Source organism: Peromyscus californicus, unplaced genomic scaffold, assembly GCF_007827085.1.
Source record: "Peromyscus californicus insignis strain IS unplaced genomic scaffold, ASM782708v3 Scaffold_6__1_contigs__length_162567912, whole genome shotgun sequence".
Lineage (NCBI taxonomy): Eukaryota > Metazoa > Chordata > Mammalia > Rodentia > Cricetidae > Peromyscus > Peromyscus californicus.
The window spans coordinates 59956343-59972084 of NW_026294584.1; the positions used below are offsets into that span (position 1 = coordinate 59956343).

At 46.4% G+C, this 15742-nt stretch overlaps 1 non-coding gene across 1 annotated transcript; it reads right to left on the reverse strand.

The window, feature by feature from the left end:
* Window positions 1-14194: 14194 nt before the first annotated feature.
* On the reverse strand, window positions 14195-14266 carry Trnac-gca (transfer RNA cysteine (anticodon GCA)). The gene has a single exon. It is a non-coding gene; the product is annotated as a tRNA-Cys (tRNA).
* Between the last annotated feature and the right edge of the window lie 1476 nt (window positions 14267-15742).

A 15742-nucleotide genomic window follows, 5' to 3' on the forward strand; every position in this document is an offset into this window, starting at 1 on the left:
ATATAAAGTGCATTCACGAGGAGGGGCAGACGCGGCAGTAGGAATGTGAGCCACATTGTATCCAGTCAGGAAGCACAAACAGCTGAATAGTGGTGCTCGCCTCATTTTCTACTGCTTAGTCAGTCTTCACTGTTTAGTCAGCCTTGGGCCCAAGCCCTCGGGATGAGCCGGCATACATGCCTCTTCAGTTAAACCTTTCAGGAAACATTCCTACAGACACACCCAAAAGTGTGTTTTCATGCAATTCCACATCCGGGCAAACTGATGAGGAAGCGTAACCATCGCACATATTACAGAGTCTGTTCATGAACATAGGGCCAACTGCAGTAGCAGAGGGCAGTTACAAGCCTTCTGCCTCAAAGTGCCTTGCAGGCTCCCTAGGTGACAGCAACTTCCCAGAACTCATGGTGCTACTTCAAATACCCTCGCCTTTTTTGTTCTTTAGTTCTCTATGAAAAGCTCAGGATGTAGAAACCTGCCACAGCCTAAGATGTCCTTGTGAATGGAAATTCAGAGTTAATGTTCCTATTAATCCAAAGATGGTGCCTATATGTGTTGAGAAAAGACTACCCACAGGGAGGGGGGGAGGGAGGGAGGGAGGGAGGGAGGGAGGGAGGGAGGGAGGGAGGGAGAGAGAGAGAGAGAGAGAGAGAGAGAGAGAGAGAGAGAGAGAGAGAGAATGTAAGAATCAGCACTGGGGAGGGGACAGATCCATCCCCAGTGGAGCTCACCCGCAGCTACTAGAAGCTGGGAAGCTTTCTAACAAGCTTATGAACGATCTGCTTCCTCCTCTTCCCTTGCAGAAGAACACCAACATCTTGGAATTCAAAGGCAAATGGAATTTCCACAAGTAAAATACTGAAGGGGTTGAAGGCACATAGATTTGAATCACTGATTACTTTATCTGCACCTGGGCACATGTTCAGTTGTTTCTACTAAGCATCATTGTAGCAACAATGTGTGGGTTTCTTTTGTCCCTCTGTAGGAACGGCTCCATTATAGATTGAACCCGCCCCTACTCTTCTACTTCACCAAACCCCAATGTCCTTCTACCCAGCAACCTACCATGACAAAGACATTCACTTGAAGAGGCAGTAACGCTATTCTGAACAGTAATGCATTCAGAATGAGTCAGAGATGCAGGACAAGTGCCCTGACAGCCTTAGATGACACAATCTTTCCTTTTTCCTTGCTTATAGTTCTGACTAATTGTACAGTCAGCTGCAGATGTATCACCCTCAGATGACAAGGAACTATCTGGAACATCTTGGACTTCACTTCCATTCTTCCTAGAACAGTATATCCTGCAGTGCTCAGTGATCCCAAACCCCACAGGGACAGCCCTAAAGTAGAGGGCTGATGGGCTACTGCCTCTGTGATATAATGTGGGGCACACCTAAGTGAGAGTCTATCTGCTCTGGGCAAGTTTCCTGAACCCTAGGATACCTGCTCACCATGAATCACAGAGTTCTGTTATTCATTGCTGCTTGTATGGGAAAATGATATTGCTTTGCTTTAACTTGTGTGAACATTTACTTATCAAATCCATGCAGTAGGTAGAAATCTCAGACTGATAATGCATGGTGGGTGACTCTACTTCAAAAGTGGATCCTAAATTTGTTATCCCAGGAGATCATGTGGTGTCTCAGCAATGCGAGAGAACGAAATAGAAGTTAAACTTCTCAGGTCCCAGTTCAGACCTAACAAACCAGAAAGTCTGGAGATGGGATCCGGGAATCTACACAAGTCACTCAGATCATTCTGAAACTCAGACGCATCTGGAAACATTATTTTAGTCTGCACTTCTATGTTGTATTACTGAAAGAAAAGACCACGACAGCAAGCTTGCCTAAGTTCACATGATGCTTAGTAACATGACCATGTTCTAGAGCCACATTACTGATTCTGGAACATTCCACTGCTCCAGCTCAACGGATGATTAGACTGACCTCCTTTCTGCCTAGTCTGCCTCTATTTCTCCCCTATCACCTTCTATTAGTGCCCATTGACCTGGACAATGACATGAGGCAACCTGAAGAAGCACTGTCTGTATGTAGGGCACTAAAAGCAAACTTCACTGTAGGTACCTACACTTGAACTAGGGACCTCCTAATCTGCAGTCAGGTTCTCAACCCCTAAGCTACACCATCAGTCCTCCTGAGGATATCTAATAAACACCATCTTATCTGCATTGTAACACCATCTTTCCTGTGAACAGAATTTACATGAATCCTAAGAAAGTTTTGAATATAAATAAATTTGATCTCACAGCAAATTATCACCTTTTGGTCCTTTTCTTCCATACAGCCCTCATCCTCATACTGGTTCCCAGAAAGTGTCTCTGCACAATCTTTGCATCTTGTTTTTCTTATGCCCATTCTGAGGCATCTGATTGAAACACCTTTGCTAAGATCTGGGATACCTCTTTCCTCCACTCTCCCTCTTTCCCTCCCTTCCTCCCTCCCTCCCTCCACATCTTCAGTAAGCTTCACTGGCAGTGAACTTGTCACAACATTCTTTTCCCTCCCAACCCCTATCTCCACCATGATTTGGGAGCTTTGTTGCCCATGTTCTCACCTCTGCTCCTTCTCATTCTTCCCCAAATTGTGTCTTAGTTTGGGGCAGGATCTTTTTTTTTTTTTTCATTTTTCTTTATTAAGAATTTTTCTACTCACTTCACATACCACCCACAGATCCCCCTCCTCCCTCCTCCCACCCCCTCCAGCCCTCTCTCCCAAGCCACCCCCAATGCCCACATCCCCCAAATCAAGGTCTCCCATGGGGAGTCAGCAGAGCCCAGCACACTGAGCCTAGGCAGGTCCAAGGCCCTTCCCACTGCACCAAAGCTGTGCAAGGCATCACACCACAGGCACTGGATTCCCAGAAGCCTGCCCATGCACCAGGGACAGATCCAGATCCTGGGGCAGGGTCTTAACTAAACTCAGGGAAGCCTAGATAAGTCATTCTCTAATAATTATTTGACTTAGAAGCATAACACCCATACTGAAGCACATCATGGGCACACCAGAAGGTCAGCCCAGGTGGAGCAGCAAATCTCAGAAGTTTCCCTTCTGCTGGACAAGTCCTGACTCAAGAGAAAAGAATATGTACCTGGTTTATGTGGGCATACACACAGCAGACATGCTAGCATCTAGTAATCATGGGTTCCAGGGTCAAGATGGAGTGTTAGCCTTCTTGACCTTCTTACACCATAGCATGGAAGACAATGGCAAGTTCTAAGTATGAGATCCTTCTGAGGAACATCCTCAGAATATCCAAGACCATGATGTCCAGATAGAGCCTCAAGATGCCTCAGCCACAAACAGCCATCCCAAACGCTAAGAAGTCAAGACCTCTGCACACATATTCTCTTGGGTGTAAGAAAGGCATTGTAGTGTAAGTAATAGTCCATCCCATCATCACTGTTCCTGTCCACTCAAGTTCCTATTTCCTCTTTATCCACTCAGTGCCTATCATCATAATCCAATTCCCATGCTCCCTTAATGTCTTTGCTCTTTATTGAACAGGCCCTGCCATAAGCCATTCTCTGTGTTCGGTCTCTTTACTTGCTCTGCACCTACTCTTGAATCTAGCTGGAGAAAAACCTAGTCTTGACAACTCTCACTTCTGACACCTGCCATCGAGCTGCAGGGGTCCAGTGCTGCTGCTGACCAGCCCCCAACCCAGTGTCATCCCTACTCTCTTGGGTCAGTGTTTCATGCTTTCCCTCTCTCTCCAAACCTGCAGCAGTTTCTCCCCCATCTTCAATTCACTCCTGGCTGCACTAAGAAAACACAGGCAATGCAAGAAGCTGTCTCCACCTATAACACTTCCTAGCATCTGAGCCCATCTATCCTGCTCAGATTCTAGTCAAAGCCAGCCCTGCACACAGGCACTGTGCCCCAGCTCTGCCAGCCTGGTCCAAGGCTTCTCTTCAGTAGCCTCATCTCTGTTTATTTTAAATCAAGGTGAAATTCACATGGCATGAAACTAAGTCTTCTAAAATGTGCAGTTCAGCGGTGTTCAGTCCATTTACAGTGCTGGCAACCACCTGTGATCCCTGGTTTCAAAGATGTTCTTCAACCCAGAAGAAAACTTGCTGTATTAGCAATCACTTCCCACTCCCTTACACACAATGCCCTGGAAACCACCAACCTGTTTTCTGTCCATGTGGATTTCCATTCCAGGTGTTTCATTAAAAATAGAGTCATACTATACATAATTGTATGTGTGTGGCTCCTTTTCTGTAGCATGACATTTTCAGGTTTTATCTTTCCATGGATGGACATTTGGATTGCTTCCATACTTTTGTGAGGCTATTGTGAGTACTGCTCACAATACACAATATGAACATTTGTGAATAAGTATCTGAGTGCCTGTTTTCAACTCTTTTACAGACATACTGGGAAGCGTGGTTCCTGGATTACATGGTAATTCTATTTAAATTTTGTTGTATATGGGTGCTTTGCCTGCACACATATAGTCTGTGTACCACATGTGTGCCTGTTACCAGTGTAGGCCAGAAGAGGGCAAAGGAGTCCCAGGAACTGGAGTTACAGATGGATGTGAGCCACCATAGGGGTTCTGGGAATTGAACTCAGGTCCTCTGGAACAGCATCCAGTGCTCTTAACCACTGAGCCACCTGTCCAGCTCCCTATTTTGAGAAATCATGGTTTTCCATGACAATTGAACCATCTTCTATTCCCAGTAGCCACGTGCAGAGCTCTTCATTTGTCCCCATGGTCTCTGCAGCCTGGTGGCCAAGCATCAGCAGCATGCTGAGAAAGAAACGTTTCCTAGGTCACAGCTTCAGACCTCACTGGTGGTGAGCAGGAAGGAGGAAGTGCTGAAGTCTTAAGGAAGGGGTAAGTGGGAACCCAGGAAAAGGAAACCAGCCCTGGTACCTGCAGCCTCCACTGACTGCAAGGCCGGGCTCTGTGTTTGCATCTTTATAACTCCAAGAGCTCAGAAAGGAGCTCCCTCCGACATTTCATCAGTCATTCTTTCAATTATGTTGAAATGAGAAATGAACACTCAGAGTCTGTCGCATCCTGGTCATCTACTTGAATACACAGAGAAAGTTAAGACACTGTCTTCTTTCTTCAAAGAGACTTCTTCCAAATAGACCAATCCAAGAATCATACAGTCACAGAAGTGGCCGGAGGCAGAGCAGAGGCCTGTGGGGCACAAATACCCAACCTAGGGAATGAGGAGGAGATTCCGTGAGAGATGACAAGAGCTGCCAGAGGAAGGAGCCAGCTCCTCAGTCCCTGTCACAGTCACTGCTCTGTTGCTGTGAAGAGACACCATGACCAAGGCAACTCTTAGAAAAGCAAGTGTTTAACTGGGGGCTGGCTGGCAGTTTTCAGAGGCTAGGTCCACTACTGTGCTGACAAGGGGCACAGCACACACGTGGTGCTGGAGCAGAAGCTGAGAGCCACATCCTGATCCTCAGACAGAGAGAGAGGAGAAAGAGAGAGAGACTGGGCCTGGTGTGGACTTTTCTAAACCTCAAAGTCAATCCCCAACGACATACTTCCTTCAACAAGGCCACACCTACTCCAGCAAGGCCACAATCCTTCTCAAATAGTGCTACTCCCCGATGACTAAGCATTTAAATACATATAAGCCTATGTGGGCCATTCTTTTTTAAGCCACAACAACCCCTCAGGTTCTTCTAGACTGGATTTCCTGAAGTGAGTGAGTCTTAGAATCACTCAGACTATCTGGGTCATAGCAGGAGTGACTAACTGTGACCTGGATGGACTTCACAGTGAACCCTCTGATGGTTCTTTCCTGGGATATGGGTTCTTTCTATAGCTATCTGCTCTGCCTTGGAAAAATCCAGAAAGAATTGAAATAAATGAAAGAAAAGCAGAAATGAATATGAGCAATAGCTTCTATTAAAAACAACAATTAAAAAAAACTTAGCAGGGAACACCCAGATTTGAACTTGGGACCTTATTGGTTAGAGGCCTGACACTCTACCCTCTAAGCTATACCCCCTGTTCTGTGATAGGGGACTACTAATCACCTTTTATGTTCACACACAGCATTCCTACAATATACTAGAAGTGTTAACTCATCTCCAGAGAGTTGGTAAGACTAGCTAGCACTGATACCTCCTAGAGAGCTCCTTCTCCGGTCCTCAGTTCTACCCTGCTCACATGTCTTCACACCCTTCCCCCTTTCTTCGGGCTATGGGAACAGCACACATACAATACTTCAGGGGCTCTAGAATTCACATGCCATGTTTCCTCATGTTATACATACACCACAAAACCTCAGGGGAAGGTACCATGCCTACTTCTTGAGGCACCTGAAATACCCACATCTGAACACATCTCTCCAGCCCAAGGACCCTAAGGGTGGCGGCAGAAGGAGGGTGTGGCTTTCCCATGTCTTGATGGATAATAGGAGTTCTGAGAACCATCAGGAGGACAACATAGAATGAGGAGCACAAAGGGCCTCTACAGAGACAGCATTACTGTGACCTTTATCTCCACTACATGCATGTGTCCCCTTTTGCATATATTTGCACTTATATCAAAGATACTTATATCAAAGTATCTTTCACAGTTGTTTTTCAGAGTCAAATATTGTTTTAAATCTTATCGTAAAAACCTGCCAATGCTTTGTATACTCCCCCTGTCACCCACAGGCAACTAATTTCCATACTTTTGGTTGTTTCCTCTGGTACTTTAGCATCTGTGGGATTAAGTGGGTATAGCTAGGTTGAAAGTAATCAAGTTTAGAAATCATTAGCATTCTTCGTAGACAAGCAGGTCACTTTCCAATACATCTATACCTCAATTCTGAGTTCAATCCTTTGTGTTATTGTCGTGAATAGTTAATAGTGAGTATGAATGTCATGCTAAGTAGGGCTAAGAATTTGTGTTGAACTGTTTGCTTTCTTGAGGGTAGTAGCAATCTTGCTTTATTTTTAATTGAGTGAAACTTCATATCTTTATTTTTATTTACTTATTTTTTATTTATTCTTTGTGTCTTTCACATCATGCCTCCCAATCCCACCCATCTCCCTCCCCACCTCAAAATAAAACAAAATAAGGGGCTGTGAGAGATGGCTCAGCAATTAAGAGCACTGGCTGGCTCTTCCAGATGATTTGAATTCAATTCCCAGCACCCATGTGGTGGCTCACAACCTGTCTGTAACTCCAATTCCAAGGGATCTGATACCCTCACACCAATGCACATAAAATAAAATTAAATAAATTATTTTTTAAAAAATAAATAAAATTAAAATTTAAGAGAAAAAAGGAAAGAAAAAAGGAAGAAGGAAGAAATCGCATCATAGAAGCTACAGTGTGACACAGAGAGTCACACAGTAAACCTCTTTATCCATATATTTTTACATGCAGATGTTTATTGAAAAGAATCATTGGTCTGGTTCGAGGCCCCTGGTCTCTGCTGCACCATGGAAGCTGGGCCCTCCCTGGGACTCTTCCTGGACATTCTGTTGCTGCCCTGGGTCCACGAAATGATCCCTCCCCTCCCCGTTTTCCAGCAGATCACAGACGGAGTGGATGTTGGAGTGGGCCAACACATAACCCTGGTTCTGGGCCTGGGTCGTTGCAGGGTTGGTCAGCCCGCCAGCTCTCCCCTGTCCTCACCACCAGGGTGGGCTCTCCAGGATTGCCCTGGCTCCTTCACCCCCTGCAGCAACGAACAAGCAGTGGGGCCAGATCTCCAGCTGTCATGTATCCTCAGGGTCAGCTCTCCCACACCCACACCTTCAGAGCCAGCCCTACTGTGTTGCCCAGGTGAGATGTAGGGACCACTCTCCCAAGTGCTGCAGCTGATGAGGGCAGGGGCAGCTCTCCCACCTGCCTCAGGCGTTGATGGGTGACTAAGGGGGAGCATCTCTCCCTAGCCCATGCCACCTCAAGACAGACAAGTAATGGGGGACAGCTCTCCCATGCTCACAACTTCGGGGTTGGCTCACCCACACCTCCGCTGACAGGGTTGGCTCTATTGTGGTGCCCAGGCAAGGTATAGGGCCTGCTCTCCCAAGTGCTGCAGCTGGTGAGGGATTGGGTCAAGTCCCCCACTGCTGTAGGTGGTGAGGAGAGAGGGGAGGAGGGAGAGAGGGGAGGAGGGAATCTTTCCCTGATCCATGCCACCACATGGCATACAAGAGGGGTGTGACCTGCTCTCCCATTCTCATGCCCTCAGGACCAGCTCGCCCCTGCCCCTGCCAACAGGGTCAGCTCTATTATGCTGCCCAGGTGAGGTGTAGGACCCTCTCTCCTGAGTGCTTCAGCTGGTGAGGGGCAGGACCAGATCTCCCTTGTGTTGCAGCCAGTGAGGGGCGCGGCCAAATCTGTACAGCCCTGTCCTCTCAGCCTTTGGTGGTATCGGGAGCCACAGATATCAACACATACCATGGCTGCAACAGAGCGTGAACCCAGACATGGGCCCCAGCAGTAGCCCAGGCCCAGATGTCACCTGGCCCTGGGTGGCAATGAAGCCACCCACCTCAGCCCGTTCCTTACCTCTGTCACCTCTACAGGTGCCTCTGTCCACAGGAGGTGAACCATTTTCTCTCTCCCCCATATCACTCCATTGCTCACCACAGCAGTGCCTGTCTGGTGCCCCAAGGAGCTGGGTGGGCCAGTGTTTTCTTCTCGGAGCCTGGTGCAGATTGACCCAGGCCCACATGTGGGTCTCCTTGTCCTGCTTAGAGTGTCATGGCCCTGGGCAGGACCATGCTTCCTCATCACAAAGAGACCATAAGAGTGCCCAACTGCCCCAAGCCTAGCTGGTGTGGAGGTGTTGCTGGAGACCTCTCGGGAGCCTGGGCTAGAAAGCACGGCTGTGATCCATGGAGTTCGCCAGGCCTAGCTGCCCGGTGTGGGGCAGAGGTGGTGCTCTTGCTTTGTTTTCTTTAAATAGCTATGGTTTTCATGAACTTGGACTTCTCTCTACATCTTTCAGAACAAATTTCTACATGTGGGTCATCAGATACGAACACTTCTATTCTTTTTTCAGTAGGACCAGAACTCCTTCACCCTCACCAGGGCATTCTTTGTTCCCACATCTCTCCCGGGTGGTCCTCACTTTGCTACATTTGTAGTCTTGACTCTCTCTCTCTCTCTCTCTCTCTCTCTCTCTCTCTCTCTCTCTCTCTCTCTCTCTCTCTCACTCTGTGTGTGTGTGTGTGTGTGTGTGTGAGAGAGAGAGAGAGAGAGAGAGAGAGAGAGAGAGAGAGAGAGAGAGAGAGAGAGAGAGATGCAGATGCAAAATGGAAGGGACTTAAGGAAGCACACCTGAGGTTGTCCTCTGTCCTCTGCACACACATACACCAAAAAAGAAGAAAAAGAAGAAAAGGAATGACTGTGTTGAAATAAGTGAACACAGGTGAGTGGGGTGGGACAGGTGTGAAGAGGACAGTCACTGATCAGGAGGGGACTTAATGAGCTCTGAGAGCAGGACCAGAGGGCCACTGGCTGCCGTCCTAAGGCATTGTTAATATTTCTGGAACCACAGTAAGGGTACAGAAGCCCTGTGCTGGAGTCTGAGCAGCTGAACTCCTAAGCAGTGACGTTAGAGAATTCTGGCAGGCCTCAGCCACGCTTTCAGGAAGAGACTCAGTAATGTCACCGTGTTTAGGTAGCATCTTTCCATACCCTTTGTACTCTCTCCCTGGATGAGTTATTTTCATGTCGCTATAACAAACTACCCGACAAAAGCAAGCTAAGGGAGAGGGTTTATTGTGGCTCGCAGTCTGAGCGGACACAGCCCACCACGCCGGGAAAGGCAGGGCAGAGGGAACATGAGGAGGCTGGACATGTTAGCTCCACAAACAAGAAGCAGAGAGATGCACGCTAATGCTCAGCTCACTATGGCGCTCCCACACTCAGGATGAGTCTTCCTGCCTCAGTTCAACCCTCTTAAACACTGAGACTAGAACGTGAGAGAACGGAAGGAAGGAAGGAAGGAAGGAAGGAAGGAAGGAAGGAAGGAAGGAAGGAAGGAGGGAAGGATGACATTGTAAAGTTCAACCTTGCAGGCCCAGCGCAGACCTAACCAATGAGAATGCCTGGGAATGGGATCAGGAAATAGGCACTTAACACCAGATGCCCAGACCATTCTGGAATTCACACACATTTGACAACTTCCATTTCCAGTCTGCACTTCTATGCTGTACACATGAAGAAAGACTAGGACAGACCATGCTTAGAACATGATCCTGGCTGGACATAGTGGCACTCGCCTTTAATCGCAGCACCTGGGAGGCAGAGGCATGTGGATCTCTACGAGCTCGAGGTCAGCCTGGTCTACACAGTGAGTTCTAGGACATCCATAGCTACATAGTGAGACCCTGTCTCAAACAAATAAAACAACAATGAAAACATGATCATGTTCTAAAATCATATTTCTAGTTCTGGAACATTCCATTGCTCCAATCAAGATAGACTAGACCCCTTCCTGTCTATTCTGTTTCCCTCCCACTGCTCTCTATAAGGGCCCCTCAACCCAGAGATAAAATGAGTCGAGCTGAGGGTGCACTGGTAATTTATGCAGGACACTAAAACCAACCTTCCTCAGAGGGTGTCTGGAGCTGAACTTGGACCTCTTGTCCTATAGTCAAATGTTCTACCTGAGCTCTGCCCCCTGTCATTCTGGAAGTGCCTAATAAATACGTTTTGAGTCACATTGCAAACCACACTCAGTACCCACACCCACATGAACTGAAATTTGTCCTAACCCTCAGAAAGTTCTAATAGTATAAAAATGTTGCCCCACAGAAAGATAGTGTCCCTTGGTCCTTTTCCTCCATATGGCCCTTGTCCTTCCACTGGGCCCAGAAGCCTCCTTTGCACAACATTGACTATCTCACCTATTTTTGGTTTTGTTTTATTTTATTTTGTTTGTCACAGTCAAAATTTATTTCAATGGTTAGCCGGGCGGTGGTGGCACATGCCTTTAATCCCAGCACTCGGGAGGCAGAGCCAGATGGATCACTGTGAGTTCGAGGCCAGCCTGGACTACCAGGTGAGTTCCAGGAAAGGTGCAAAGCTACACAGAGAAACCCTGTCTCGAAAAAACCAAAAAAAAAAAAAAAAATGTATTTCAATGAAAACATTCAGACTAACCAAAATAGTACTATAATTTCTTGTAATACATAAATATTTAGTGTAAAGTTTTGAAATCTAGATATCTAACTTTCAAGCAACATACCATATATTTCTCCAAAGTAATGTCTGTTTACAAAACACAGGGCAACATTATCTGTGAACTGCCTTACTCTTAATGAGAACTAAATTATCACAAGCTATTCAGACCAAACAAACATGGATCTGTCTTTATGAACTCAGCACAGCCCAAAGTTACCTGAGGAAGCCTCTGGTGGGAAAGTGCATCAATCACACTGGCCTTTGGGGAATATCTATGGGGCATTTTATTGATGGCTAATTGACACAGGAGGATCCAGCTCACTGAGGGGCACGCTCTCCAAGCAGGAGGCCCTGGGATATACAAGTGTAGCTGTAACCAACCATCTTATTAAATAAGAAACACAGAGCTGATTCAGAGAAGAAAGCCAAGAGGTCAGAACTAAGAGCCTTACCCTTCCTGCTTCAGGGATCCTCTTCAGCCAAGAGAGCTCTCCGAAAAGGGACCTACTTCCTGTGTGTATGTCTTATATAGTCTTTGTGTTCTGCCTTCTCATTGGTTGTAAACCCAAACATATGACTGCCTCGTCACTACCTGTCTGTAGAGACTTCCAGGTCTTCTATGGTTGGGATTGAGATTAAAGGTGTGTGTCTCCAATGCTGGCTGTATCCTTTTACACACAGAGATCTACCTAGCTCTGTCTACCAAGTGCTGGGATTAAAGGCGTGCGCCACCACCGCCACGCTCTTGCTATGGCTCTAATAGCTCTGACCCCCAGGCAACTTTATTTATTAACATACAATTAAAATCACATTTCAGTACAAATAAAATACCACCATATTCTATACAAGAAAGCTAGCAGAGCAGGAGCAAGAGAGCAAGCCAGTTAGCAGCTTCCCCCCAGCCCCTTGTGGGAGCTTAGAAGACAGTTCTGCTGAGAGACATGCAGACAATAGAGGCCAGACTTGTGAAGTTTCAAAGGCAAGCAAAGACTCTATCAGGGCCATTTGTGTGATATTTTGGATTTAAGGATCTATGGTTGTATTTAGCTGTAGCTAAGAAGTCAGATGTGAATAGAAAAGACCAGCATCTGAGGACTTGAGAGATGGCGCAGAGGTTAAGAGCACTGGGTGCTCTTCCAGAGGTCCTGAGTTCAATTCCCAGCACCCACATGGTGGCTCACAACCATCTGTAGTGAAATCAGGTGCCCTCTTCTGATGTGCAGGTGTACACACAGATACATAAAATAAATAAATAAATCTTTAAAAAAAAAAAAAAGAAAAGACCAGCATCATTGTGGCATCAAGTTAGCTGTGCACACTGGCCCACACTGTTTTCTAATAGTTCTAGAAAATAGGACCACACTTATTTGTTTATTTGTTTAATATTTTAAAGGTCTATCTCTGTATTCCTGCCTTGCCTGAAACTCACTATGTAGACCAGGCTAGCCTCAAACTCATAGAGATCTGCCTGCCTCTGCCTCTCAAGTGCTGGGATTTAAGGAATTCATCACCATGCCTGGATAGGTCCAGACTTTTAAAAACTTATAGATGGGTCTAAAGATGGCTCAATTGTTAAAAGCACTTGTTCCTCTTGCAGAAGACCCAGGTTCAGTTCCCAGTACCCACATGATAACTCACAACTGTCTGTTGCTCCAGTTCCAGGGGATCTGACACACTCTTCTGACCAACCTGGGCACCAGGCACACATGTGGTACACATACATACATGCAAGCAAAATGCTCACAAAATAAAAGAAATAAATATTTTTAAACCGTATTTCTTGTTTAGTTAGTTATTAGGTAGCTTCTCTACACAAGTGTGTTGTGTTTTGTAAGGAACTGGTATAGCAAATGAGTGGACATATGTTTGTTCACTTGAGTGCCAAGGAAGCCCATGGGTGAAGTGCATTGTGATGTTTTCTAAAAGTGCAATGCAGATATGCACTTACCCACCATCAATGGAGCAGAAGGCACGTCACAACCTCTGACATGCACAGCTGCAGTTATTCCAAATGGGAATAACTAACACAGCTGCTTAAAGAAAAAAAAAAAAAAGAACCAAAGTCAAGAAAAAAAATGTTAAAGAATAAGAATATCTCCTCTTTACAAAGACGTAAGGTACAACACAAAATAAGACCTTTTATATTTTGAAAAAACCTGGTAAGAAAAGAGAATCCAGGCCACTTCAAATGAAGATCAGAAGACCAATTCCACCCTTTCCCAGGAGAATTAGTAGAGAGGAAAAAGGAAAAAGAAAAGGAAAAGAGCTGAGAAAGCAGTTGTCCCTGGAAGATGCTGGTGTGGTCTGGTTATGCCTGTTGCGAGTATAAGCATACACAGAGACTGTCGACTGCAAAGGTTAAGAACATGGGTGCTGGGTGGCACGGGCTGAGGAGACATCCAGGAAGCTATGCAGTGCTGTTTCTCACCTCTGTGGTCCAGAGACCACTGGGAAGCTTTTATGGTGCGTGGGTCCCACTCAGGATATTCTCATTTAATTGGTCTGGGTGAGGCCTGGGAAAGGAAACTTTTATAGACTCCTGAGGTGCTCCTAATGTGTATTTGGGGTTCAAAACCACCACATTAAAGCCTCACCATGTACTGGCTCTGGAAAAAGAAAATATATCCTAGTATCTGCTAAGGAAGAAGAACTTGAAATTCCAGCATCAATTTCACTGGCTAGAGCTAGTGGTGGGGCTTTGAAGACAGCCCAGTGGGAAAGGTGCCCTGCCCTGTGAGCACTAAAAACTGAGCTCAAATCTCCAGCCCCTGTGAAAAAAAAAACAAACAAAAAACAAAAAACAAAACAAAAACAAAAAAAAACATGGAGAGGTATAGCGTGCCTGTTAATCCAGCACTGGGAGACAGGCACAGGAGGACAAAGACAGAGAGAATGGAGCTGGGAGGATTGGGGGGCAGCTTGCTGGTCACCCAGTCTAGTGAAGGTTCAAGGAAGGAGGATGGGGTGTCCGTACAGTCAACCAGTAAACTCCAGGTGCAGTACGAGACCATGTCTCAAAAGCAAAGTGGGTGCCTACCCCCAATACACAAAAACCAGGGGGCACCTGGATTTGAACCAGGGACCTCTTGATCTGCAGTCAAATGCTCTACCCCTGAGCTATACCCCCTTCTACTCATATGGAGTCTAATTAACATCTTTTACTCCTAGAGTCACACCCATATCCCTTGTAACCTGTAATCAGGCACACGATTCCCGAGTTAAAGGAAACCTATCTTCTGCTGTGTACCAAAAGACAGGGTCACTCCCCTGGAAGTCTACAGCTGTGTCATCTCCACAAGCCCCTAGGGCCAGCTACTACCTAGAGAAGCATGGACCTGTCTGCTAGAATGGTCCTTAGAGTCAAAGCCAGAGCCCACCACGATGGAGACCTATAAACAGCAACTATAGGACTGAAGTATCTGTCCTGTCACACAGAAGACAGTCAAGCCTGACCCACCTGTGCCAATACACAGAGTCCATGGCACTTCCTACACAACTGCAGACTAGGATACATGAGGGCCTCTCCAGTTTCCTCTTCAGCTAAAACAGACAAATGTGATGGACAATGAGCTCCTCAAAGAAACAGTCAAAGGCATCTCCCAGCTTGCAAAAGGACAGATAGTAGGATATAGAGCAAGACCGGGAAATGCTACCAGCAGTGAGTCCCATCTAACTCAGATCTGACAGTCAGTAGGCAAAGCCCTATCCCATCTAGAAAAAATGCACTTCCCTTAGTACCATTCTCCCTCTCTCTCTCTCTCTCTCTCTCTCTCTCTCTCTCTCTCTCTCTCTCTCTCTCTCTTTCTTTCTCTCCAACCCATCTTTTTTTCTTAAGGAAGGAAATTTCTTCTTCTACCCACAGGCCTCCCTTGGCGTCCTAGCCACCTTCTCATGAGGTGGCCCAGAAGCCTCTCCTCTGCTTGCCCGGCCTGAGGGACAGAGGGATGCTGCCTTCTGCATGGAATTCTATGGGGCCATTGAAATTATCTGGCTCTCTCCCATCAGCAACAGGATACACTGCCAAGCACTGTGGAAAGGACCTTTGAGGCTGTAAAAGTTCAAAGAACTCCATGGAAGCAGGGGCAGGGGGAGGAAGGCTGCAGTCTGTGGCCAGGAATTGAGGGCTGAGCAGTAGACAGCTCGGGGTCCAGCACAGCAGCACTGTGAGAAGTGTTTCCTAGGGCACAGCCTCAAGCCCCACAGATGGGAGCAGTAAGTAAAGCTACAGCCTGTGTCACACCTGAAAGGAGGAAGAGCTAAGATCTTAAGGAGGGACGAGTGGGAAGCCAGGAGAAAGAAATCCAACCGTGGGACCTGAAGCTGACTGATGCGTTCAGGACCTGTGTTTGCAATTTTAAGTTGGAGCCTGTACAATACTACAGGCTCCTGGATTTTTGGGAATAAAAGAAACATTTTTAAAATTTATATTATTTTATTTTATGTATAGAAATATTTTGCCTGTATATGTGTCTGCACAATTTGTGTGTGTGTGTGTGTGTGTGTGTGTGTGTGTGTGTGTGTGTGTTGCCCACAGAGGCCAGAAGAGGGCATTGGATCCCATAGAACTATAGTTACAGACAGTTGTGAGCTACCATGTAGGTGC